A 23,724-nucleotide genomic window follows, 5' to 3' on the forward strand; every position below is an offset into this window, starting at 1 on the left:
AACCACAGTACAAATGAAAATGGTAGTTTGGATAGATGAACTTGAATGCTAAACAGGTGGTCATCCTGTTTATTCCTAATACCTGGCCTAAATGCACTTATAGATGCATTTACTTGTACCTCTGTATACTCTATATATTTATAGATAGGCTTGCAGATTTTCTCGATAATTAATGGTATTTGGAGAAAAACCTAAAGCAACCCAAACATTAAAACAGGGCTGCTGTTTCCACACATAAAAATATGTGACAAGAAGGGGCTTGACTTAATATTTTTTATATATATATATATATATAAAAAAATCGTAAGTATGAAATTTTCTGGCCTGAGAAAGAGAGCAGGCTGAAAGAGAAGGATGGGGTTTACCATTTCACTGAAGACACACAACCACAGACCTGTCTACCCTCAGCCCACGGTGACATCCAGAAACTCCATCCGTGGCTTCTTGGAGAGCTGGAGCCCATCCAGAGCCAGCGAAGGTGCTGATTAGTATCTGCGTGGAAATAAACTCTGTTCCTGAGAACTGGGCAGACGTGGCATCCGAATTTTAATTCTCATCTTCTGTGGCATTCGTCTGACATTTAATTTGATGGCAACTGCTGCATTAAGGACTGTCTTAACCCAGATGGAATTATGAAAACAGCAGTGAAATTTGTCCCCTTACCCGGGTGAATCCAGAGGGAATTTTCAAAGACTAAGACACAGAAAGCTAATTTTGCTGGCTTTCCTATGGCAATAGGTAGCCAGCACCCATTTTTGTCTTCAATAGCTTCCTCTAGCTCTCCCTGTGAGTAATCAATCATCTTTTAAAAAGAACTGCCATTGGCCTCTCCACCGTCACGATTTAATACTCAAATCCCTTCAGATCACAAGCTCAGATAAAACAATATGAAGGGCACATACACAAGGAAGTGATACGACGATGCTAAGGCAAAAACAATCCCCAGGATTTCCAAGCGAAGGCTGTTCCACCAGCAGTTTCGGTCTGGAAAATAGTAAAATAGAAGTGCACTTTAATGACCTTTTAGAGTAAAATGTTCAGGTTTTTTCAATACAAGCCACAACAACAGGACACTTCCCCTACCTTAGGCTCTGTTAAACATGACACTCAAAAGCCATCTGCAATACTCCAGAGATTAAATTATTTTCTGAAAGCCAATTCATTCCCATTGTTATTACTGGTATAAAGCTGTGAGTTTTTCTGCTTTCCCCCTCCTTTTTTTTTTTCAATGCTAGAAATAGATTACACTGGCACTTCAGGATGCTGATCTGCAGTTTCAGCTGAGCTCTGTGGTTCACAAAGATTTATCAAAAATGACAAGATTCAACATCTAGAAGATGTCTCATAGTGCCCAGGAGCGCAAAGAATATGCAGCAGTTACAACAGTAACCAGAAAGAAATAAGGAAAGTGTTAGACAAAGAACCGTGTGGTCCTTGGAAATCAAAGGTCCAACGCGAACGGGAAGATGCTGTGCTGATCAGCACTGTCTACTAGTGGGCAAGAAAGAGTCACTGCCCGCCTCCTCAAAACGAAAAAGCAAGGAAAGCTGCCCTTCAGTTCAGCTCCAAGGGCTGTTATAAACTTCCTCGCAGTTACCTGTCAGAGCCTCCGAGGTGCAGAGGTTTTCTCCTGCTCCATTTGCAAACGGCGTGGTATTAGCTGGAGAGTGATGAGTGTCTATTTGTGATCACTTCTTCTAAGTTAAGCTATCACTGGAATAGTAAAACATAATATTCCATAAGTGCATTCTCTTTTTCACACAAATGCATGTAAAGCAAATTATGATATATTTGAAAAAGGCTAAGAAAAAACTGGTGTATCTGGACAGTAAATACGAAGCACAAAATCATCTCCTCTGCATAATCAGCCTTCACTTGGATAACCCACCCTGCCTAAACTAATAGTTATGATTGAGAACCACCTCGCAACCAGACTGCATCACTTCTACTAAAATTAATATAATGCAGGTGGAGCGGAGGCACGGACAGACCGGATTTCACCATAGCAGAAGCAGCGGCATCCTTTCCCTGCGCCAGAGCAGGACCAAGCACGCCCTGCGCTCTGCTGCTGCAGAAATCCTTCACACAGAAATAAAATACAGAAAACCTGGGGCTATTTCCAAGTCACACAGTGAGCCAGGCAGGATTCTGCAGAGAGAGACTGGCTGCCTTTTTCCTCTTGATTCCTGCAATGAAAGTTAAGGGAAAAGTTAAGGATTCACACAATGAAAGCAAAGTTAATTGGAAACATCAACGTGTGGCGCTCTATATTATCTCTCTGAGTAATTTCTCTTTAGCGATGTCGGTCTCTTGCATGTACGCAGGTGTCTGCGTTGTCTCTCTCGATGTCACTGCCTGTACTTTCACCTTGGACGGGCTGCCCTTTCAGCACATTAGGCATCCTCACGTGCTTGTCTGCAGCCAAGGGAACACTGCTCTGTGTTACACTTCTTGCATCTACCTTTCATTTCGGTGTATTTTAGAAAGGGCTTATTCCAAGGTCATGCACAGTAACAAAGAGATAACGTAAAAAAAAATTCAGTATCGTAGTACATAAACTCAACCACCTCCAGTCCGCTCCAATATTTCATTAGCTATTTCACATGCATGAACTGAGCTGAAGTAGCTAGAGCTGTAGAGGGCAGTGAGTATAACCACAGCGAGATATGACAGCACCCAGGTTTCTTCTAATAAATAACGATTATAATCAACCCCTGTAAGAGACACCCATTTCAAAGCAATAAGCTTGCATAGCAGAAAAGGAATCTGAAAAAGAAAGCTTCACAGTAAGAGAAGTCCTGCACGCAGGTAGGACTTTGTGGGTCTCTCAGTTCCTTTACAGAAGTCAAAGGCAAATTCCTCCATGAAGAAACAAGGCACTGGCCATCCTCCCCTCCCTCCCACGCACCACGACCTTCTCCTGTACAGATCTGGACATAGCCTGAAGGAGTTAGGCTAATCCAGACGAGAGTGAAATGGAAATAACTCCCATAAGACCCTTGGGAAAGCTTCATCCAATCTTGTCTTGTGAACTAGATATTATTCCTCTTTTACTTGCCTTCAGTGGTGATAAACTGCAGACAAAAGAGATAAGGGACTCGCACACCTCACGTTTAACCACTCACAGTAAATACACTTCTCGCTTTTGCTTATCTTACAGCCTAGTATGGATTTCCTTTTAGTAACCTCCTGAATTACAATCAAATTATACTTTGAGGGCCGTTGAATTGCATGACTTGCAATACCTTAATGGGTTCTGTTCCGGCTCCTCAGGAAGGACTTGTAATCCCTGTCGTCTTCTATATTTCAGTGAGACTTAAGGATATGCTTCACTGCTATGCAGAACAGCTTGTACCTTAAATTTACCAGAGTAAGTTCCATGCAAACAGTGCATGGGCGAGTGAACTGCCTCTTATAAGAAAAAAATTTAATAGCCTATGTTTCTTCTTTTGCCTTACAGTGACAGTGCAGGGTTTGAATGGTACAGTAATTCCAAAAACTCTTTCAGACATTTATTCAATCTGATTTAATGGCGCACAGTCTATATGCCAGGTGTCGGCTGCTCTTCAAACTATTGGAAAATAAATGAAAGTATTAATGCTCAGAAATGGTGCAGCGTGCCACATTCCTCTTGACACCACTGACAGCATATTGCTTAGATATGCTTTCATCCTATAAGATAGAAATTGTTGCTTTGTTAGTTACAGGCTACATAGCAAAGAAAATACAGTATCTGGTCTATAGCTTGCTTTGCTGTGCTGAAATAATTTTTTTAATTATGTAAACGTTTAGGTAATTGAAATAAGAGAGAGGGAGAATAAACACAATCTGCAAGTCCTAAAGAGACCTCTTGTCAGGACTGATTGCTCTCGCCTGAATTTTGAAGGTCAGGAGGGTGCCCAAGGTAAATATGCCGATTCGTCTGAAGTCAGTTCAGATTCACAGCTGTTCTCCTCCACCTCCCACTAAGGATCCAGCAGGAAAACCAGAAAACATTTAAATATATTTATATTACGCACAGAGGACCAAGCTAAGAGGTACAGCATTGTGCATCTCCTCTCCCGTAGTGTCTGGCACAGTGAGAAGAATATTCCCTAGTCCATGTCTGCAGCCAGGATAGCCCGTCACCTCGTCGTGATCCTCCGGCCAAGGTTTTCAGATGCCAGCGTGGCCAGTTACTTCTTCAACTGGGCACACTCCGGGGGAAAGGCACTCGGCTGGTTTTGGAAATCAAATCTTTTAGGGTGTTTTATGCTGACTTCCCAACGAGTTTCAATAAAACTGACAAGTAACTTTTCCCTCTCCCCATATATAGGTACTGTCCTGCAATTCTACTGAGTAATGGAATAACTGGTGATAACTTCTCTTTTCAACAAGGTATTTCCCAGTACAGTTCAATGAATAAATGAATAAGCAAGTATAGCAGTAGATTAAGGGATTATTGACATAATGGAGTAAGAAATAAAACAAGGTATTGAGATTTTGAGATTATATTTTGAGACAGTGGACAAATTATCTGCTGCTGAAAATTTTTTTGGAGGGTGTATATGACATCTCTAGAAAAAGATCACAGTAGGTACATCTGAATACTTCCTCCATCAATAGCAAATCTGGGCTATATAAATAATTAAGAAATTCTGCTTAGAAGACAAAGCATCTAGAAAAATTGCTGAACTTCTAATATTGCTGATTTTGTACCAGTTAAAACAAGGGCACTGTACCACACCACCACACAGACCCCCAAACACAGAAGAACTGGAATAAACTGAGCTAATTTACAGAGTTTCTATTGGTTTGAGCAAAATCACCTTTGCTGTGGGTATTCCCACTTGGGTTTGAACTTCTGTGCAATGGGGCACCTTCCTTCCATCGACTTTGCTCAACATCTTGAAGGCCAACAGCGCCTACAAGCAAGCAGTTATTTTACACACATGTGGATTGTTTGACCAACGCAATTGTCATTATTTTCAAACTAAACTACAAGTAAGCCTAGACCTAGAGAGGATCTGAAAGGATCTCAGGGATGTAAAAGGCCATTCCTGTACCTACGGAAGTAGCTCTTATTTAGCAGCACCAAAACAATCAGCAGAGGCAGCAGGATATTATTTAGCATTGTGGTGGTTCACACAATCTGAAAGCCCACCAAGGAGCGGTGAGGACATTTTGGAGGTAAGAACGCCTGTGCCTTCGAAGAGAAGGCAAACGGGAAGACTTTCCTTTTACAGGAACCAAGCGCATGGCATGTAAAAATAACGAAGCCCGAGGTGTCGGGCTGCCTGCCACGCCAGCACCATCCGACGGGCAGAACTCATCTCCACCGGAGGGGACAGCCCGCACCGCTCTGAGGTGACAGTGGGGACCTTCCTCCGCGTGCCAGTGACAGCACCCTTGGGAAGCCAGCAGCCTGTGACACTCGGGCTTTTCGGCTAAGGACTTAATTGCCAGGTCCACTAAACAAATTACATACTCGAGATAATCAGGAACTTCCTCTGTCTGCAACTACTAGGTGGGAGATACAAATCTCTCTTCCCCCTTTACTCCACCATGCTTTTAAAAAAATGTTATCATGTTTTTTCCAATTGTATTCCCAGTAAAGCCATCAGGTAAGAAATAGTGTTTGCCAGCCCTGAAAAGAACTAATCTTTGCTGGCAACGTCATTTATCAGGATAGGGAAATAAAATGTTCAAATAACCTGTAGGAGGACATTTCCCCACAAGACAATCTGAAGAGCTGTCGACAGGCACCAGGCGAATGGACGGAAGTGCCGGATGCCGCACGCCGAGCAGAGAAGAGAGGGAATGCTTTTCAGCAGCACTGGCTTCAAACTGGAAACTCATTTCTTTCCAACTGGGTCCGAAGCGCTTTCATCCTCGCCTTCCTTTAAGCACCTTGGGATACGAGTCTGCGGAGTGCAGCGTGTGATGAGAAGTGATTCAGCAAAGGAGGGGCATTTCCAAATGCACCCCGTGCAGCCCCAGCTCACAGACACCCTTCCAATAGTCACACCCCGCGTATATCTGACCGTAATCGTCACTATTTGTGCCACCCAGCCGGGGCAGAAAGCCAACCTCTGTGATCTATGGGTTTATTTAAGGCCTCAGTCAGGCAGTAGGATTTCCGCTGGCCAAATCTTGCACTAGATTTTCCTGACATTAATGTTTCTGATAACAAAACAAATCGCCACAGATGTGTTCTACCTTAAAACAGACATGCTGCATTCACATGAGTAATAAATGGGTGAATTTTAAAACATGCATCATGAATATTCAAATATATTTGTAAATTAAGAGACTTCAACTGTGTCCTTATCCTTTGTGAGTTTTCCACAATACTGAAAAGGGAACTTTCCCGGTAGAAACATTCACCAGAACAGAAAGTTTTTAAGAACGCACTCAAGTTCTTAAAAATATTCAGCAAATATTCACAAAACAGATACTTTAAATTGGTGTGTATTTGCAGGAGAAAGTTGATTCTGGGAACTTCCAATTAGGCAGCAGAAACTTCTCCTATGGCCTCCTCAGAAAAGAACTAAAGAAAAAAAGCTTATTTTGATAAATTATTCAGCAAAGATTTTTGAAATGGCAAATATAAATGTGAGAAAAAGACATACTTCATCTGTAAATTATTCAGTCAGCATTGTGAGGGGAGGAAATGCCACAGCAAGCCAAGCTAGAGGCAGCAGCTACACCAAAGTTACGTATTTTAACCATGGGCAATCAGCAGCTGAATAACTCGCGTATACTGACTTCCCCGAAAGCTCTAAATTGGGGCCTCCATCTCATGAACCTTCCTAATCATGGTAATTTCTAACAGCCTGATCTTCCATCTCGATGCACAGCGGCACGTCAAGGTGGTGGGTTTCTGTGCCCAAAGCCCCGCGGCCACCGCCTCCAGCCACCTCCATCCCCTACCTCTAACCAAGGCAGCTGTGGCATCCTTAGGCCAGGCAGAATCATCCCTTTTCCTTTCATCATTGTTTGCACTGGGACCACTTCAGAGCATATTGTTTTTATGTCAGTCTAGTGCCTATGACAAGGCGCCTCCAAATCCTAACAGTATCTAAAGCATTAGTGACAACAAATATTTAGCCTTTCAGTTTAATTGTGATAATAAAGGGGAATGAAAACTTGTCCACGTAATTCCACCTGGAGGCTTTCTTCTACATACAAAACATTGTAGAGTTCTCCACTTTTGTTAGATTTCCTCGCGTAGATGTCTAATAACCTTCAAACAAACCAAATACTACCAGATGTGCTCATTTTTCTTTCCATGGGAATGTGCCATGAAAGGTCTATGGATAGGAGGTAACACCACAACAAGAACAGGATGAGTTTGCTGGTTTGAAAGAGGGGCTTCAGACACCCTGCCCTGCCTCTGAATTTTATTTAACTTACAGAATTTTTTGGTTTTCAAAAGGGCCCAAGAAGGATAATTAGACTAGAAACATGCTTGGCTACTCTAAATGCTCTCTGTCAAGCACAGAGGCTAACACCTATTTTTAATAATTCTCTGTTTTCCAAGGGAGATACAATTGTATTAGAAGCAGTATGTAGGTGGCTCTTTTTTCCCTCCTCACATTCCCTTTGGCAGTAGGCTGAAATAACATTCATCAACAGTATAAAAAAAGTTGAAAGAAATTAATTAGGCAACCTAGGAGGAAAAATAAGATGTCTTTTCAGCCGTACTTGGATTATTCAGTTTTATAGTGCTGCATATTGTAATTTTCTGAGCAGAAAAGGCAGAACAATGCTGTACCTTCGCATGACTATGAAACATCACATTTTGAGCATCGCTGTTGGTAAAGTGAGTTCTTGTGCCCGGTCCTTGGAGCAGGATCCTGTGCCACCAGCACGGCCCCGCAAACATCCACTGAAATTTCTTCATCGCAGCAGCTCTCCTCTGGGAGGGCCTGAGCTTTTCAGCTCCTCCTGATATTCTTCCTGCTTTTTGGCGTTAAGGGTTGAGAGCAGAGATGGTAATGCCATGTTTCAATATAATCTTATCAGACTAGCAAAATCCCGTTTTTTTTAAAGTCACTGTTATTCAACAGAGTTTCAATTAATGTCCAATTTTTGTACAACAGCCACATGTATGCACTGCAGAGCCTGTTTCCAGCTCTCCACCCATAATGAGGATTAACCATGTGCTATATGCTTTGTCGCGTACACTCCCGTTTCCACTCCACGTACTTCTACAGGCTCCTCTGCCTGTTTTTGCTTCTCCAGCTATGCTGACCTCCTTAACGCAGCTACGAGGCCAGCGCTCTCCTTATCCCAAGCTCTTGTTTAATTAAACCAGTAACATCACCAGCAGAAGTGGCACGGTGAGTTAATTTGCGGTCTTTCCAGCAAAGCCAAAGGCGCAGTCCTCCCGTGCTGAGCTGAGCAGGTGAGAAGCTGTTCAGGGACTTCACCGCACTGGACCGCAGCCGGCTCTGGCTTTGTCGCACGGCTTAGGGAACCCAAAGCTCTGCCTGTCCCGCTCAGCTCCCCGTGCCATGGCACGCACTCTGCCAGGGGACGGGGCACGGCCACACCGCTGCCCTCCCTGCGCCCAGAGTGGACCTGACACCACATCAAACCTCCGATGTACGTGGTCTAAAGGAATCCTAATGTAACGGGACACTATCCACCAGATTAATTTTCATGGATCTAAACCCAATAACTAAGTCCAAAAAACGGTTATGAAAACATGTACTTAAAGTCCCTCGTATCTATTCCTCATTGCTGGGAGACTCCCAGCTACTTTATTGAACGCAATCCTCAGGTAATTCTTAATTTCATGTTCGTATTATCAGTTCCTCAAGGTAATAACAAAGGAAAGACTATGGATAAAATGACACCAGGTTCCATTATTCACAACAAATCTGCTCAGTACTAAGAAGCCATGAGGAAGGGATTAACTGTGACTTCTGCAAGCAGCTTCCCAAACATGTAGTTAATCTTTCTCACCAGGTGCTGTTTTTACATGAGCAATGACTTGAGCATCTATCTGCCTTTCCATCTACCTGGCTTATGGGCTTCCACCCCTTACCAGCATCGTTAACAACAGCAGCAAGCTTGTCAGCAGCAGTCCATCAGCCTGACTAAGGTTGTGGATGCCCCATCCCTGGAAGTGTTTAAGACCAGGCTGGATGGGGCTTTGGGCAACGTGGTCTAGTGGAGGCTGTCCCTGGCCACAGCAGGGGGTTGGAACTAGATGATCGTTAAGGTCCCTTCCAACCAAACCAGTCTATGATTCTATGACTAAATCTGACTTGCATGCAAGGACAGGACCGAATGCAGGAAATCTATGTTCTCTTTTTCTGCCTCTGCTGCTACATTACTTTGGGCAAGTCTGCTGAAGCCGGATTACCAGCCGAGAAACATCCCTTCTGCACTTCATGGAGGTGAGCGCTGGGGTTCGGCACACTGTGGACCAGGATCTGCTCCTCTCCAGTGCCCCGTTTCTCTCTGTAAAGCGGGGTAGGAAATGCTCCTTCCAGGAGGCTCTGGAAGACTTAGTCTGTAATTGCTTGTAAACCACTTGAGTGGTAAGTGATACAGAAATCCAAAGTGGTAATTGTAAGAGAGGCTTGAGATTAATCTATTTTTGGCATGTTAGACATACTTATGGACTTGATTCAAGGCAGTTACTGAAAACTGCAAAGTGTCCAAAAAGTGACAGAAAAAAAATAGTTCGATTAAAACCATTCCAGAGGCAAATTCAATCTTCAAAACACCCTCTGAAACCTACTGTTATGGCCTGCAGATGAAGTGCTCTTGAACATTTTTGGGTCACAATAGGAGACAGAGACTGGGGAAGAGACGCAGTAAGTTTTATGTCAAACAAAAGATGCTCCAGCTTTGGATTCCCAGGAAAGTAAGGGACGGGAGGATGCGTTTCCCCTCCTGCTTATCCCCAAAGCAAAACTGTGCTAGGAAAGTCAGTGAACAGAGGTAAGGGGAGTCTCTCAAGAGGGGATAAGGTCCCCAGTGTTACGCTTTTCATCATCCACGATTAAGGGGTGAGATCAGTGCAGAACAGCTAGCAGGTTATATTTTGCTCACCTGCCCTCAGGTGAGCAGTGACTAAGAGAAGACATTAATTAGTGACCATGGCATGGGAACCATGGCCTGAGCGGCATTATTTGGTATTACTGTCCACAGGACACAGTGAAACTGTCAGGGCACTAATACGCTGCTTGGTACGAGTAAAGGACCCAGAAACTCTTGGTTTATCTCTTTATCAGGCAGCACCAGTTTGCTATTAAGTACTAGAAACATCCTCTTTCCCCACAAAGCTGCAACTTTTCCAAACTTTCCACCAACTTTTACTTTACATAGCCTCAAGGTCAAGATTACCTTTTATTAAAAAAAAAAATTTCAATCATTTCCTTCCCATTTACTTTGGATTAGTGGATGTTGCGTCAATAAGGACAAATGAAATTTGAAGGCCAATATAAACTCTCGCTGCAGTAGGAATGGTACTTTTTTTATACAGACTTTCTATGAAATAAAAAGTGACTGATGCCACAATATGTTTTAATTATTTTCTTCATAAACTATCAAATTAAATTTTAAGAAGCTGGAGACGCTATCTCTTATTAAATTGAGACTGAACTCAGAGATGTAACTTTTAATGAAACTTTCCACACCAGAAAGCTTTTTTGTAATTTTAATCATTTTCAGCAGCCTGCCACATACAATATCTTCCCAACGTTTCTTATTTTCACATTATTGCAATGGACTCCCATTTCACGGCAACCAGTAAGAATTTCCCCATCTGCACGCTCTCCGCTCGGCCGCAGTCCAGCCCTCTGCATGGAGCTATCGGTGGTTCGCAACCGTGCCCTACCGCGCTCGGACATCCCTTCGGCACCAAGCACCACTGGCGCCCGAGTCCAGCCCAGCCGCTCTCCGTACAGTGGCAGGAGCAATATTTAGCCCTTCTGAGCCACAACATTGTGAAAAGGCTCCGGTATTTTACCTGGGATTTCCTACTCACTGTGTCATAAAGTACGGTCCCAAAGAGCGGGGCTGAGTCTCTCAAGGACGAGCACTGCGGCACCAGGTAAGCCACAGTCTACCTGGAAAACACGCACATTGATCAACACTCATTGTATGCAAAGGAAAAGTATTTTCACTAATTTAAGCAGCAATACAGCCTCAAATTAGCAAAGACAAGCTGGTCTGCGAGTATTTGGCTTGTAAAACTTAATGATCAAAACATGGCACGTTTTGGGGACAACGAGCAAAATATAAAATCCGCAGAAGCCACTGGATCATATTTTTGCATCATGCCTTCAGGGTAGAAGAGGAGAAAGAGAGATGAAAATGCAGCAGCTGGTAAGAACATGAAAAATCATAAAGAAGAATAAGATAGAAAAGCAGAGGGAAGAGGAAATACTGAAGCTGACAGGAGAAAAAAGAAAGGAAAAAAGAAATGGAAAAAAGGCTCTCAGTCTGCCAGAGTTTTCACAATTTCATATAATGTATTAATGTAGCAGAGAGAAAGGCAAAATAATCTATAAACCAGTTTCTGCCTCAGATAGGAGTGGAGTATACAGGTTATTTATTTTCTTATTTCAAGCTCTGCCAGCCAGCGTGGTTCACCCCGTCGAGTCCCTGACCTCCCTCCCCTGCGCCCTTCTGCAACTCATTACAGCTGATCTGTTGACCAAGATCTTTTTGGTCACACAGCGACGGTCCCAGGGGCTCAATTTCCATGTCCTCCTTTGGGCCAGTAATACCTAACTTGGATCACTAACAAACCGTCATGGATATAAACACTCATTTTTCCAAATGGTAATTTCTTTGTTGTAAATGGTAAAATACCGGTGTAGTTTGTTTTTGGTTTTTTTTTTTTTAATTTTATTCATGAGCTAAAGTGACTTTGGGCAGTCACAGCCCAATTTTTCGCTGTGCTCTGAACAGATGGTTGTTCCAAGAATACCAGCATCCTGGCAATGTCAAACAGACTTGACCTTCCCAAGCAGCGCTGCAGACTTTTTATTAAAAGCAAAGAAATAAAGAACCACCCGCATTTCCAAATTTTTCAGGATTATTGAGACACAGCCCATGGCAGTGGACAATGCAGGCATATGCTGCATTCAAAGAAAATCTGAAATTCAGCCTCAGAGAAGCAAGAACGGCTTCTGGAGTTACTGAGCTATTTTGGTGGTGCACGGCCAAGCCCAGCGTCGCGTCAGAGCCCCTCTGCAGAAGCCGGAGAGAGGAGGGACGTAGTGGGATCCCCTCCACCCCTGCTCCCCAGCCTGTCCTGCCCTAAGGAGAGCTGCTGCCATGGGCTTTTTGCACACCCCAAAGAAAAACCTTCTGCCGGCCCACAGAATATCCCAGTCCCTAAAGTTCAGGGTTTATTCAGAAAGGATGTGGTTACAATTTCTCAATTATAGGTAGCTGAAGTTAACTGTAAGCCTTCGGAAATCGTTGGCTAGCACCGCTTTAGGGATCCACACCGACAGAGCCTTCAGGGCAAGGCAGCTCATTTTTTTCTGCCTTTTTTTTAAATATAAGTAATCTTATTTTTAAGATCATTTAAATATGATCTGTGCTACCTTTTCCAGAAACCACACCAAAAAACAAAGTCAATTTTTTTGTTAAATCTCTATGTCCTTAATCTCAAGGAAGAGAGAGGCCCATTATCTTCCTGGTGATAATTTTGCTTTATTACCATATGTGCAATATTTTGTACCTGATTGTTGTCTAAAAAGAAATAAAAAGTTTGGAGGACAGTGCCCAGGGAGCAACTCTTGCCACTAGATCAATGCCTCATTATATATTAAGCACAAAAGTTAAGCCGTCCTTAGTTTCCAGTTGACAAAGAGTGGCATAAATACCCACACCGTTGTTTGGGGGATTTTGTGCAAATTACTCACTTGACCTCCTTCTAATAGCAAACGAAAAGATGTCACCCTTCCAGCAAGCACTGCCTTTTGCCTATGAGCTATGAAATATCACCGAGGGATTCTGAACCGCGTCCAGCGTTAGCCAGAGAAAGCGAACACAATCATCTCGGCCGGTGTCCCCTTAGATGTTAAGACGAGGACTGCAAGTCAGATGGAGTCAACTGGCTGCAGCTCTATTGCGTTTTCAAGACGACTGTGTGTGAAAAGTGGTTGGACTGAAACAGTCGGACTGCTGAAGCACCGCTTTAATGCAGGAGGCAATTACAGACCCACGAGGTGCGAGCACTTCTGAGCGAAATCCCTTCCATACTGAAGACAACAGCATGTGAAGTGAGAGACCACCTTGGAAAAGACAATCCGGCGCTTCAGTGGAAAGCGTCTTGCTTCACGTAAGTCGCCCTGGGTGCTCTCTGGCTTTTAACGCTACTGAGAACCACTTGTTATTCCTCTGACCCAGCGGTTTAACTAATTCAGAGCAAAGCTTTGTAACCGGGGAAGCAGTACAGGAGAAGGAAGCTCTGCTCAGAAGGTCTGTAACATGCCTCCAGCAGAACAGCTTCATCGTGGGCAGAGGAACCCGTTACCTTCTCTTTTACGTGAGGCACAGACAGAGCGTTACGGAAAAACAAAAGGCACTTCTGCTGAGGGACTATGGGGGGCACAGGGCAAAAAAACCCCCCGTAATTTAGGTTCAGAAATACTTGGCAGACCAAACTGTAGAAGTTTCTCATTCCAAAAACGGGAGGTGTAAGGGCAGGGGGCACACTTGCCGCTAACCACATATTCAGATACGGGGTATTCCGGTTCCTGTGTCGAACTTGGAGACATCCGAGTCAGTAAAAACGCAGCCCTGCAAATGTATTATCAACAATCCACGCTGTGCCTAAAACCCGGCGATTTTCCGTTGCTGGTGTCCCCCGTTTACCATCATTTAACACTGAATGCTATTTTCATCTCTTAATTGTTTAATGATTGGTGGAAAGGCAGAGAAACAATGAGCCTCTCGCCCAGCGCGCGGGATAATGAAACCATCGAAACAATGATCCAAACTCAACTAAGTGGAAATTTGGCCCTGAAAGTATTTATCGTGGTTTTTTCTGACTTCACCATTTTGCTTCAGCTGTCAGAGCAGCAATATGAAATAACATCGTATATTCATAGTGCCATCTGCATTACAGTACAAAATCTCCTACCAATCAATGCAAGTGTCCAAAGAACACTTCCAATTTGTCACAATAACCTTCAAAACTTGACAGAAAATCATGCAAATTATTTCTTTTGGATCTCTGTGTACCTTGTGATTATTTATACTTTGCCAATATCATTCTAAGCATTTTTGATTGTGTTTCCCATATTTCTCAAAAGAAAGGTGGAACTGAGAGATTAAAACTTGCCATAGGTTTATTTTGCACTTTGTGCCCCTGTTTTGTATTTTTGGACATTTAAGAAACACTGGTATGACTGCACTTGGAGAATTACCAAGAAAATCAGTGTGAAGAGGCTTTATACTGGCATGCGTCAGAATATCAATAATCAAGCTGCTCTGCTCAATTCCACTTTTTTTTTTCCTCTCTTCTATAACAAATTTTAGATTTTAGTGGGAACACTTACACTAAAAAAGTACGGTACAATTTTTTTTTTAATCGTCAAGCATGATAACCCCATAAACTTCAGTTTTAGCCTTTAAAAAAAGAAAAAAACCTCAACCACTTTTAAGGAGAAGATACCAAATGCCAGAGCTCTGGGTTCCCTGAACCTGCTCACTGGTTTTATCACTCGGGAGAGAAGCTCGTAAGCCAGTTACTGCGGAGGTTGTTACTGGCACTGAGCTTGTTGGTTAAGGCTCACCCTGTGTGTGTTTTCAACACCAGCCGGTGACACCTCTCCTCCCCCTGTGAACATCTGGCCAGCTGCAAGTCCTCCAGCTGTGCGCTGGGGACCCACCTGCGTGCTGGAGCAGCGTGGTGCCCAGGCATCTGCTGCCCACGCCATTTGCCAGTTCCTTCAGTGAAGATCGATCGGGGTCAGAAGGCATTACATCTTACGGGAGAAATACATTCGAACTTGGAAACAGACTCACCAGCCGGTTACATCCAGCTCACAACCAGGGATCCAAGCAACAGCCGGATCTGCTCAGCTCTGCTGGGAATATGGACCACAGCAACTTGCTTGGATTTGCAAGGCATGAGAAAGCAGGTCCCTGAGCTTCAAAAACAAAGGCAATTTGCTCTCAGCAAACAGAGCATTTTCTAAATGCGTTCAGTATTGGGAAATGCAGATTACATTGCAAGTCTATAAAAAGCTCAGTTTAAATAACAACCATAGAGCTTCACAGGAGATGGTTTTCTAGGACAATGGGCAGACTATTGGGATGCACTTGTAAAGGTCGCACTGCAAGCAACTGTCTGTACAAATTTTATGTCTGGAAGCTAATAAACAAAAAAGTGAAAGAAGTAGTCAATACCTATTTCCAACCAGAAAAACAGACCACATGCACTGTAAAAAGAATTTAAAAAATCGTTAGTGGTGGATGTGCTAAGAAACCCATCAGAGAATTCACAAAACTTTGAGAACAAATCCAGTTGCTGCTGCTTTAAATCACAATTCTGCATTTGCATTAAAAATTCATTAGAGTATTTATAGCCAAGTGAAAAAAAAAAAAAAAAATTGGTGTTAACAACCTGTTGCAAATGGTTGTACCGGGCAACACCTTTTCTGAGAGCTCCTGTTCTGGGTGTTGGAAATGAACCGTTGAGAGCCTGGAGTGCTGTTACACGAGGCGCTTCTGGCAGAGGCTCCCGGCTGAGCTGGTGCAGCGTGCTGCAATGCAGCTCTTGTGTAACCACCCTCTCCGCCGGATTTGTGCAGCAGCTCTCCTCGCTGGCAGGACACCGTACGGTGCACAGGGAGGTAGACCCGTGGGTGGGAAGGGAATGCCCGCAGCACGTGCTCCCCTGCCTTGGCAAAACGAGCAATCCTGTTAAATGGAGATATTCCACCCTTCTCAGAGATGAAGGCGGCCAAACGGCACCGTGCAGTACGGCATGGTGACCTGACCCACCCAAGGGGGGGGGCGTTTGCTGCACAGGTTGAAACGGTTATTGCCATTTGGCCTTTGGATGGTCAAATGTTAAATAAAAACCTCTAATACTACTAGTGAGATAAACGCTCTAAAGAGCGACACAGACTGCAGACACGCTGGACCCTGGAGCTGGCCCCGTGTGTGCATCTGCAGCTCCCACTCCCGGGGAACCTTCTGGGCAGTAGAAGTTGCAAATGCCAAACACATAGGAGAAACTGGCCATTTATTCAAAGACAATATACAGAAAAAGAAAGAAAGGTGGCATTTGTCAAATTAATTATGCTCTACAAATCATCTCCTCGCTCACTTCCCTCAAGAATTTCAATGGCGTTGAAGCCGTTGCTTCCTGACCTCCCTGCGTCAAGGACTGCCTGCCTGGAAGTGGCTGCAAGCTTCCACCGCGCTCACCAGATCTACAGCAAGGACAGATGGAGACTTTTTTTGGGTCTGTTCCTGCCACTCAGCAATATATTTGGACTTTACCTTGGCATGCGTCAGTGATAATGCAACATCAATTGCATGGAGAGTGCCTGAGAACTTCTCTTGATGTGGCTAAAAAAAGCCAGTGTGATTTCTCACTGTGTGAGGTGCACAGTGTCATACCCAAAGACAAGCAGGGCAGAGGACTTTTGACTTCAGGCAGTTAGTTTGGAGGCTAAAAGATAACTTTGTGAATAAAAGTTGAACTTTGATATAACTATTTAATTTCTCATCTATTTACTAAGAGAATTAGAAAAGCCAGAGAACAGTGGTCTGTGAAAGGAGCACAGCAAGACCGCAAGACCTCCTGAATTTCAAGGTGTTCTGCTTCGTTCTTGTTAACTTCTCATAGAGTATCCCTTACATTTATTCATTTTTGTTCATTTAATTGTTGTTATAGACGAATGCTGTTGTCAACAATTTCTAGAAGAGGTCTGAGCACACCCAAACACTGTAAAAAATTTCTACACTCGGCTCTGCCCATTGCACGGCAACGCTGTCCCTTCATTTCGAGACCTCTAAGATTTGAAGCTTAAGCTTCTCTAGAGCAGAAATGATTCCAGCTGCACAAAATTGTTCCAGATAGAGGTACCCACACACCTTCACTCCCTAACTAGACCTGCACCAACGGAAATGTAGTATAGCAGCTAAATTACCAACAGTTATAACACAGCAGGATATACAGTTTTCTAATTGAATGCACTAAGGTACAACCAATCAATAAAATAAAGAGTACACTTAGAATAAATAAAAAGATGCCTTTGCATAAAATATATTCTCATTAGAAGAAATGATGACTGCTACAAAAAAAGAAAAAAAATCACTGAGATATTTCTGTGACTGGCAATTTTTAACCAAAGACAGTTCTATGCAAATTAAGGAAAGCAAATCCCTAAAGAAATAATAAAGTCTGGCTTAATAGTCCTATCATTTTTACTATATAGGTACTATGGATACTATGTTATAATTGGTGCTATATGGTGTCTTTTAAAGCTCGTTGCATATGTTTTTCAAAGCAAGAACTTCAAAAAAAAAAAAAAAAAAACCAGACAAAACCCAACAGAACAAAAAAACACAACAAAAAGAATGACATTTCAAATTATTTTTTTATATATGAGACTATATACATAGACTATTAGTATATAAGTCTAATTAATGATCAATGGGAAAACGCTTGGTTAGGGGGTTAAAACTGTGGACTCCTATCAATCATAGTACATAAAATTTTAGGGGCTCTGCTGGTCCCGATAATCTGCATGCAGCGTATGTCCTGAGCCAACAGCGGCTGAAATCAATAGCAGCTCTTGGCCAAGGTCCACAACACCTATTAAAGCCTCAGCAAGCTCCACCACAGGAGTAAAACAATTCAGTGTGATCAGGACAAGTATTTCTGGCCAAAGCCACACAAGTTTTGAGTGGCCATACAGGATACACATTGGAAAATGGGTGTGCATGTGTGCTTATCTGACACTTTTCTGTGGTTAGTTGAGTAAAGATGCATACTTGGGGAGGCCTGCAGGGACAGAGGTGTCCCTGGACGACACGACCGTGTCCTTTTTGCCCCTCGCATTTCTGAGCTGCCCTGCCTGCATCAGTCTAAGGGAGGGATCGCCCCAGCGTTCAGTGCATTTGGTCCCATTCTCTGCTGCCTCGCCCACCAGCGGGACCGGGACAATCCATCAGACGCAGGGCGCTGCACCAGGATAATGAGATGGGAACGAGCATCAGCGTACCGAGACGGGAAATCGATTCTCCTCTTCCCAAAACCGCATTTGCTGTAAAATTCTTCAAAGTAACTTTTCTTAACTCACAAATTGCATAGCTTAATAACTGCTTCCATACACGCATTCAGATGTTATTCAAACTTTCGATAAATTTATATAAGAACACATCACAGGCAGCGCGGGCTCAGCGGCTCCTCACCCAGCCCAGCCCAGCCCATGCTGTACAAGTGCTCCACGCTTCTCCGCATTTTTTTAATATATAAAATCAACATGCAAATTAATTCTCAAACTGACATAAAGCACTAATGAATTTAGTAACCACCTGGAAATTAACTGTGGTGCTTCAATGTTACACGTCTCAAATGAGAGCAGTTGTCTCAGGTACTGTGTGTTCTCAGAGTGGGGAAAGATTAATCTTTATTACACAGCTCACCAGTTTCATTTCAATTACTTTAGCAATTTACTACTGTATAGGGGACCTTTGGGGGAAACGATGAAAATATTTGTGGTGTTTTTTTCAAGTTCACCTTCAAGTTTTAGAAAATGCGGTTCCTGATTTTCCCCACTGGGAAAGAATTTACCATTTTAGGAAAAATATTCCTGTGTACCACGGTGATCCACAGCTCTTCCTAGTTGTTACGACAACACTCCTGTTCTCCAGGGCTGATCAGACTATCAAAGTAGGGGAAAGAAAAATTTGACCAATTAACCAAATTTAACCACTCCGTTTCAGAAATGATGCAACTCTGCCAGCAGTGCTGGATCTCCCTTTTACCGAAATGTCCTTGGCTTAAACCTTGAATAACAATAACTGCACTGACAAAGCCAAGCCCAGCCTAAGCAGGATACACAGTTAGGAGACAAAGGAAAAATTGCCAAAATATTTATTTTTACCACAGCTCTCCGTTTTAAGCGGTGCCAGACCATCAGCCGTTAAATGACACGGCGATGACCAGTGGGGACACAATGAAGCTCAAACACAACCAAGTGCCACCACACGGGAACTGCGACAGTTCGGTACAGCTCCCTTACGCCTTGATCGCACGGGACTGTCATAACGCACGCGATTTAAGGACAAACTGACAAAAGACGGGGGTTTCGCAGGAAGCCAATACCGTGCATGAAAACCTGGGGCCGCTGGAGCCAGCGAGCCTTGCCGGGGACTCGGCAGAGCCCACAAAGCCATCGACCCTTCGGAGAGACTGCTCGGGGACGCACCAGGAAAGGCAGATCGGGCTGCGGGCTCCCCCTGCGCACACACAGGAACCAGTAACAGATTGCTTTACAGAGCTTAGTGAATACCAGGCGTGCAAGCAGAGCTCAATTTGAATAAATCTGCAGCTATTCTTTCAGTCAAGGTTTCTCTATTTCATACCACCGAGCTCTTCAGGCATCGTTCCTATTGTGTTTCAGTTTGCATTTTAAGTTTTGTAACTTCATTTCTAAGATTGAGATGTTCTTGGGAGCAGTGGGTGTATAAACTATTCAATACAAAATTAATTTTAATAATTAATAATGGGTGAGGATTTCAGGAGGAGGGTTTTTTTCTGTTCTAAATGAAGTTTTGCCTGATTAATGGTGTTACCTGGGAGGAGATGGCAAGCTTTATTGTTTTTGCTTTTCAGATTCCTCCAAACTGGTGACATATCTTATCTATTAAATAGCAATCATCATCTTCATTTTTGGCACAGATGGCTGCACGTCATCATATTTTTATCAGAACAATGTAAATAATTGAAAAATATTGAAAGTACATTCAGTAAACCACTTGAGAAAACTCTTAGCGAGCATTGGGTAGAGGGACAGTGAATTTAAATACCTTACTTGGATTTGTCCTCCAATTTACTGTAAGTTTATTTTAAAGTTAGCAGTCTATTTTGAGTTATGATTAATGGTTTTGAAAAGGCTTTCTTCAGCTGCATACACCAACAAAGGATTTAGAATTAATTCACATCTTCTAACTTCTTCCTTAATGGATTTTTAAGGTCCACTGCAAAGAATCAATCAATACCAGGCTGAAAGCTCTGGCGTGTAATGCATCCCGCAACGTCAGAAGGCTTCTGCGTGAAGCAGGGTGAATTACGATAGTCTGAATTAATTGGAATTATTTGCAGTTATTAAGAAAAGCAAAATAATCATTTGAATTAATTTAATTCCAGGATAAAAAGATAGTAACTCAGTCTGACTTAAAAAAAAATGTACCAGTAGCAGGTTTTTTTGGTAGTCAAAAAAATATTTTGTGAATCTTCACCCAAAAACTTAAATACTGATGCATTGAATATTTCCTTGGCAGGAAACATTTCATTTCCAGGGCATTATTTTCAGGACAAAGCGACATTTGCAAATTAATTTTGTACCTTGCGTGACTGCACATAACGCTACTGTAACTGGCAAGTAGAACAAGTAAATTAAAGCATTTCCATGTATTTTCTCTTTTTTTTTTTTTTTCCTACTATTGATCGCTTTCTTTAATTGCTAGCACATTCTGTTAACTCAGTTTCACCATTTTTTTCATACATCATACGAAAACAGAAAGGGGCTGGATAAGTTGTAAATGACTTTTTTACAACACTATTCGTCTGGAAATAGGAACTTTTTAAAACTTTTCAGTTACCGAACGAAATAACTGAAAGAAATTGTCATGTCAATGGCACCAGTCTAAATGACAAGATCACTGTCCAGAATAAAGACAGCAAATTTGTAAAGTTCTGAAAAACAGTTGGGTTCAAAAATAACAACAATTTGGAGAAGTCTTGAGATAAAAAAATATGAACTACTCCTTTCATTTTGATTTCCAAATGGAGTCCACAGGCTACTTTTCATGGGTTTCATTGCTTTAGGCAAACACATTGAGTTGTAAAACAACATGTTAAAACTGGAACCACAAAAATCCAAAAGTCATTTTTTCTCTGATTACCCAGAGAGGTGACAAGAACTCCTAACTTTTTAGTGCCAAAATCTTTTATGAGAATAGGACGAAATCCACCGACTGGCAGCAAGTCACCAAGCCCTGCGGAACATAGCATATATATAATTTACTTTTATGTTTTACCTACATTTTTGTATTTTATTTATTATGATCTTCGCATTTTATTACTTTCTGTTGGATGAGATACAGGCGAGAGTCTCCATGTGAAAAGATCAGCTCAGTAGAACGTTTGGAAGTTAATTCATCTCACAAAAATAGCTTTGCCCTGAAAGAAACATTGAGTTACCGATCTTAAAAGTCCTAGAGAGGGCAAAGAACAACTGTGCCATCAAAAAATAGTATCAGGTATTTCACGTGGGGAGCATCCAAAGTTTATCTCTTGCAGCAACAATAAAATAGGTTGAAATGTGGACAGGACCAAGCTAAAGGTCTGATCTGAAAAATACAAACCTTTAAGGGAAAAGTGGAAAAAATGAAATGATTGTGAAAATTAGTTTCTTCTTGAAACACAGTCAGTATGAGCAAGTACGATTTTTGTTTCAACATCTTGGAATTTGTTCCTGTTATTGCTCAAAGACGTTAAGGTGAAACGCATTCAGGGTACAGGCAAATATCTTCTCCCTGCCTCCTCAGGAACACAGAAGTCTCGCTACGAGCCCTGAAAACCACATTCATTTTCTTTCTGGCTCATGCAACAGCTTGAGAAATAAGATATTTGGCCAAAGTTGCCAATTTCTGCAAAAATTTATAGAACAGTTACTGATATCGGAATATTTACAGCATCTAAATATTCTTTAATTTGTTCCTTTTCTATGCTGACCTGCATGCTTGTCCACTTGTTAACATTAATTAAATAGCTGTAGAACACAATTAGCCTTTTTGAGAAGGCTGAAGAAAAAAAAAAAAAAAAAGAGCCTTGCATATCTGCTTTCGCTGGGCTATCTCCATCTGCCCTCTCTCCCATTCAGGCTGCACTTCCCTCTCTTTTGTCTGTAATGCATAAAAAATCTGTGTAGGTCATGCGGCTGTTTAGCAGAATATAGGTAGGTAATGTATCAAGAACACAGTAAACTATTAAAACCAAAAGATGCTTATCAAGCAGGACACTCATCTTGACACTTACACAACTTCAATTTTTCTCCATCGCTCCGCTATTTATATGGCAACATTAGTATAAAAGATTTTTTTGAAAATCATAAGAACATTTGACATAGAGGAGATGGGACAAGTCATGCTGCAATAAAAATTCATCGTATTTTGCTACCTTAGCTATTCCTATTACTCTGACATAACTTTCACCCCAATACTTCAGCAAATAAAACCCCATGCATCAGTTTTTGCTGAAAGGATCACATAGCATAAAATTAGACTTAAGAAAAAAGAAATAAATTGTCTATTGTCCTGCTGTTCGTACCCATCTATGTAACAGATTATCATTAAAACACCCTACAACACAGATACCCCGTAGGCACTTTGGAATGCGTTTCGGAAGGAGTCTGTACGTTTTAAACACCACTCCGGTTACTTTACAGAAGATTAATTGTCTATCGTGTTATGTAAATAGGAAAGCAAAGATTCCTGTGCACCCTTATTCATAAATTAGAAACAATGCTTTCCTACAGTTACCGCTGTAACGGGGAAATAGACCTTGACTAGATGTAATGAGGCAGTTGTGTTCGCCATAACTATAATTTACTATTACTGCTTGAAGAGCCATCAGCTCTTGTTTAGTCTGTTAAGTGACAATAAGTGCGGCTAAAATAAATTCTAATGAACACTCCTGGGTCACCTTACTGAATTTATGGGGCATAATACAGCATTATTTGAAACAACTGTAATCTTCGGTGCTGCGTGCAATAGTTTGAGTCGCTGATTTGGTTCTTCAGGCCGTATATACGTTCATACACACTGATTCTTCAGGTGCCTGGCTTTCGGAAGGATGACCTCTGACTGGGCTTTGGCTCTCTGGATAGTCCCATGCAAGGTTATTCGAGTGAGGTCTCACAAAGGATGGCAAATGAATCATGAAGCTGCTGGTATGTCTCGTCTCAGAGAAGTATATTCAGCAATAATGGAGTTGACCGGCCACCGTGTGTTGTGACTGACCCCAGCCCTCCACCTCCCCAAGCACTCTCCTTCATTCTCGCAGCATTTTCTATGCGAATAAAGAGGAAAAAAGAGAGGAGAGAGAAAAAAAAACCAACCAGAAAAAATAAAACTATTATTTTTCAGGAAATATTAAGCAAGAAAGCACAGATTTTCTTGATAGCTGCCATGGAAAAATTATTCCAGTGATTAAAAATCAAACACAAACCCTCTTCTCACTTGTTGCCTTATTTACATACACAGTGGATCTTCTCGTAATGTATTTCACTGAACAAAACACTCACATGCATACGCTACATAAAGTGCTCCGTGGTTTGTTGCCAGGAAAATGCTAAATACATGAGAGATTTTTATAACGAATCAGACCAGGCTGTGATTTCTTCTGTGCTTTGGGGAAGAAAAGCGGTTCCCCCTTCCAGCGGTGGCCACGAGGGACAGGAGCACTTGGAGAAAGCCCCGGTGGTCTTCCTGGACCTGCCTGGCTTCAGGAAA

The 23,724-nt window shown here is 42.3% G+C and overlaps 1 long non-coding RNA gene across 1 annotated transcript; it reads right to left on the minus strand.

Moving 5' to 3' along the window:
- Positions 1–3,901: 3,901 nt before the first annotated feature.
- Positions 3,902–23,381, minus strand: LOC142603192 (uncharacterized). Its single transcript, XR_012837076.1, has 3 exons — positions 23,024–23,381; positions 10,988–11,065; positions 3,902–4,904 (listed from the first exon to the last, which is right to left on the minus strand). It is a non-coding gene; the product is annotated as an uncharacterized LOC142603192 (long non-coding RNA).
- Between the last annotated feature and the right edge of the window lie 343 nt (positions 23,382–23,724).

This window comes from Balearica regulorum, chromosome 10 (genome assembly GCF_011004875.1).
Source record: "Balearica regulorum gibbericeps isolate bBalReg1 chromosome 10, bBalReg1.pri, whole genome shotgun sequence".
Lineage (NCBI taxonomy): Eukaryota > Metazoa > Chordata > Aves > Gruiformes > Gruidae > Balearica > Balearica regulorum.